General features: G+C 42.2%; 1 pseudogene; it reads left to right on the forward strand.

The window, feature by feature from the left end:
* Nucleotides 1-1,539: 1,539 nt before the first annotated feature.
* On the forward strand, nt 1,540-2,783 carry LOC100619609 (alanyl-tRNA editing protein Aarsd1-like; annotated as a pseudogene).
* The last annotated feature ends 1,801 nt before the right edge of the window (nt 2,784-4,584 follow it).

Below are 4,584 nucleotides of genomic sequence, written 5' to 3' on the forward strand. Positions count from 1 at the left end.
TATAAGGACTACATTTATATAAATTTATATATATTAATATGTGGGGAAAATGTAATGTGTAACCCTCAAAAATTGTATGCATCATTAGAGTAGTAAGAAGAATCACGCATGGGGAAAGTTTGGGGCATCAAGAAGATATGGAGAAAGGGGAGGATAGAAAGAAAAAGGGAGGGGGAAATCGTTGATGGTACTAAGATATACTCCAAGAAATAGGGAAAAAAACTAAACAGAATAATCTTTCTCACACAAAGATACACATGGGAAGGGGAGGGGAAGAATTCTCCTATAAGAAGGAGAGGAAGAGAGTTTTTACTTAAACCTTACTCTCAGTGAAATCAACTCTGAGAGGGAAGAGCATCCAGATCCATTGGGATCTTGAATTTTATCTTATCCAATGGGGTAAGGGAGAAGGGAAAACCAAGGGGGGTAGGAGGGGAAGGAACACAAAAAAAGAGGGAAGGAGAGGGGGGGAGGGGGAGGGAATAAAAAGAGAGGGGCTAGAAAGGGAAACATATCAAGGGAGGGGACTAGGGGGACTGATTTAAAGTAAATCACTGGCTTAAAAGGTTATAGCTAAAGAAGAAAGATCAGAATTAGGGGAGGATATCAAAATGCCAGGGAGTCCACAAGTGACAATCATAACTTTGAACATGAATGGGATGAATTCACCCATAAAACATAGATGAATAGAGAATGGATTAGAATGCAAAACCCTACCATATGTTGTCTTCAAGAAACACACATGAGGCGGGTAGACACTCACAAGGTCAGAATTAAAGGATGGAGTAAGACCTTCTGGGCCTCAACTGATAGAAAGAAGGCAGGAGTTGCAATCATGATCTCTGACAAAGCCAAAGCAAAAATAGACCTGATTAAAAGAGATAGGGAAGGTAAATATATTTGTTAAAAGGGACTTTAGATAATGAAGAAATATCACTAATCAACATATATGCACCAAATAGTATAGCACCCAAATTTCTAATGGAGAAACTAGGAGAATTGAAGGAGGAAATAGATAGTAAAACCATATTACTGTGAGATTTGAACCCACCACTATCAAATTTAGATAAATCAAATCAAGAGCAAGGAGAAGCTAAGACACATGGTACTAGAAGATATGCTGCTCTTCCCAGGGGGTGGGGGGCCAGCCTGATGATAGAGTTTCCATTGATAACTTCTCAGTGCCCAGAGTGACCCACTAGGGATCTGAAGCCAAACATTTCTTTCTTACTCCCCTGGCACCAGGGAGCCACATTTAAGTTCAGACTTAGGAGGTAGGGACTAGCTTACTTACAGAACTAGGATGGGAGGTTTGACCATATGCAGCAGCATTCAAGACAACATCTCATCACAGTTGTGACTCATCACCTGTTTGGGTTGAAAACACTGGGAATGAGGACATCTTTGGAACACAATAGACTAGATAGTGCCATGATAGCCTCCCAGAATAGATAGTTGCTACTTGAGAAGAGCATCAATTAGAAGATCCACAATTGGCTACCTGGGATTGTGAGGGAAACGAGCCTGGATCATCCTGAGATGGAGAAAGTAAAAGGGGCTGGGGTTTGCAAGATGGTCATTGTGAATTTTAGATTTTCTCCATTTTGCGTAGTCTAGCACCCAGGAATGTATATACCCACGCCACACTGGCATGTGCTATCAAGTGACAAATCAGAAACAACTGACTGTCCCCTGGGATGTCCTAAGCCAAGCTTGAGCCACCATTGGCACATGTGAGTCGTGGGAAGTGATGTAGAGAACTGCCTTTGTATTTTGTGTCACTTCCTGTGGGGGAGCTGAGTGCCAGTTGACCCTGGAACTTGAGCCTGGAGGAGCCCTTCAGATGGCTTCCTTGAGATGATAACATGGTGAGTGATAAGATTGACTCCCCTTTCCCTTGGCTTTCTGGGGAGACCCCCTTGGCCAAGGCCTTTGAACTCCTGCCTGTCTCAGCCTGAGCTGGAGCAGTTTTAAATTCTTTTTTCTCTCTCATTCTTAATTTCTTCCTCCTATTGTAAATAAACTACCATAAAATTCCATTCTGACTTGAGTGCTTCATTGGGATTTAGAAATTAAATCCTTAGCAACCAACTAAATTTATATTCAGACTCAACCCTAAATTTACCCTTAACATCATGTACCATGTCATCACCATAAGAGTTTCAACTCCAATATGTGCTGTGGAACCCAGAGAGAAACCAAAGTGATCTATAGATCATTAAGGTCCTAGGTACAGAGTAAGGGAAAAAAGAACAAGACCAACCTTGTGTTTCTCACAGGAAACTGGATGTTAAAGTAAATGGAGAGAAGTTAGAGCAGAAAATGCTCTGATTCGTTACTCAAGCGCAGAGTTGAGGAATATGCAAAAGCTGTTCAGAAATTGCAGAACTCAGCCAAGTTGCTCCAGGATAACCTGAATCTACTCAGGGACTGGGCCATTCTCACAGTCCACAGTCTTAGGGGTAGCCCAGACATGGATCTGTCAGGAATGATTGTACTATGAAGGTGCTTGAATTTATGTTCATATCATTGTCATTGAAATTGGGATAGAGGACACTCTTCTCTTCTTAACTGTGGGGCATGAGAAAGATGCTGGGCTCTTCTTACTTGCCAGGCCAGTTGAGGCAGTGGATATATTGGGACCCAGGGAGGCTGAATTTCTACAAAACAAAGGAGCTTGGAAGAAAAACTGCTTTCAGATTAAGACCACCAAACTCAGCTGGCAAGAAGAGGTAAAGGCCCTTCTCCAGGACTATCTCAGTAATCAAAGAGCTAAGGAATAGTAACTCCTACCATGTAGCCATAAATTTTTTTTTACTTTCTTCTAGACAATAAAATGACCCTATTTTTGGGGAAAAGACTTTTTCCCAAGCCTGCTGATTTCATCTTTGCAACATATATTGTAACCCCTTCTCTCCTCTGACACTGACACCACTCTAGTCCTGGTCCTCATCACCTCACACCTTGATTACTACAATAGCCTGCTGGTGGGTCACCTGCCTCAAGTCTCTCCCCAAACCAATCAATCCTCCATTCAGTCACTAAAGTGATTTTCCTAAACAGATCATGTTCATTTCTCCTTCTCAAAAAAACTTTAATGGCTCCCTATTGTCCTCCAGGAGCAAATACAAAATGTTCTGTTTGGCATCCAAAGGTCTTTATAACCTAGCTCCCTCCTATGTTTCCAGACTTCTTACACCTTACTCCCAAATATGTACTCTTCAATTAAGTGGACACTGGCTTCTTGGTTGTTCATGAACAAGATGCTTCATAACTCATCTCTAGGCATTCTCTCTGGCTATCCCCCATTCCTGGAACACTCTCCCTCCTGTGCTCTGACTCCCTGGTTTCTTTCAGGCTCAACTAAAATCCCTGAGGCCATGTATCCAGCCCCCACCTCACTTCCAGAAGGGGCACCTCTTTCATTGGTGGTCAGTGAGAGGAGCACTGTATGTGGTGGTGCCGCAAAGCATGGCTTTGCTCACGTACAGTACTACTTCCATTGACATAATCCTTTGTGTGGCACTTTAGAACAAGGCACTGCGCAAAGGATTATGTGGTTGCACAATGGAAGACATCAGCATGGTGAGTGATGATCTGGGGAAGAGGATTCTGCACTGTGTATACTGCTGCCTGGTTAGGGTTAGGGTTAGGTTTTATAGTCTGGCCCTCCAATGGTCTGAGGGACAATGAACTGGCCCCCTGTTTTAAAAAGTTCGGGGAACCATGCTCTACAGGAAGCCTTCCCCAACCCCTATTAATTCTAGAGCTCTCCTTGCTTTTAATTATTTCCTGTTTATCCTGTATACAGCTTGTTTTGTTTTTATTTGTATGCATGTAAGCTCCTTAAGAGTCTTTTGCCCCTTTTCCTATCCCTAGTTCTTAGCACAAGTGCTAATGTATATTACTTAATTATTTATTGATTCAAGCTTGATCGACTGCTAAAACTATGCACTAGTGAAGACTAAAAAGGATGTTAAACAGTGGGGGGGGGGGAAGAGGACAAGAAAGAAAAGGGTAAAAACAGGACAGAATCTTACTGCTTACAAGTCTTTTGTCACAATCCTTTCTTTCCTATGACTGATTTTAGTTTAATTTGTGTCAGTCCCTTGCCTTTTCCACTGTCCTTTTCCTACTATCCATTTTTCCTATCTTTTTTCTTTCCTTACATCCCCCTCCTCTTTACATCCTCCTTTAACCCCCTGCCCCAACACACACACCTCTTCCTCTTTTGCTCTCCACTCTAAATTCCATTTAGTATCCCCAGGCAAGAATTCATCCCCTGATGGGGAAACACCTGCTCTAATGTTCAATATTCTTGTCTGTTCTTGTCAGTCTTACAGAGCTTGTCTGGGTGGGCCCAAATTCCTTGAAAAGCTCATCGAGGGATGATAGGGCAAAACTAAGCTGTATTGAAGAGGCATGTAAATTCTCTAGTATTTGGTTCCAGTTAAAGTTTGGAATCAAGTAAGCCAGGCCAAACAGGAAATATGCCCCTATAACCAGTTTTCTCCCTCAAGGCTAATTTTTATCCATTATAGGTTTCAATGTGAGGAGAAAAGAGGGATGGGGGAAGAAATTTCT

This window comes from Monodelphis domestica, chromosome 1 (assembly GCF_027887165.1).
Source record: "Monodelphis domestica isolate mMonDom1 chromosome 1, mMonDom1.pri, whole genome shotgun sequence".
NCBI classification, from domain to species: domain Eukaryota; kingdom Metazoa; phylum Chordata; class Mammalia; order Didelphimorphia; family Didelphidae; genus Monodelphis; species Monodelphis domestica.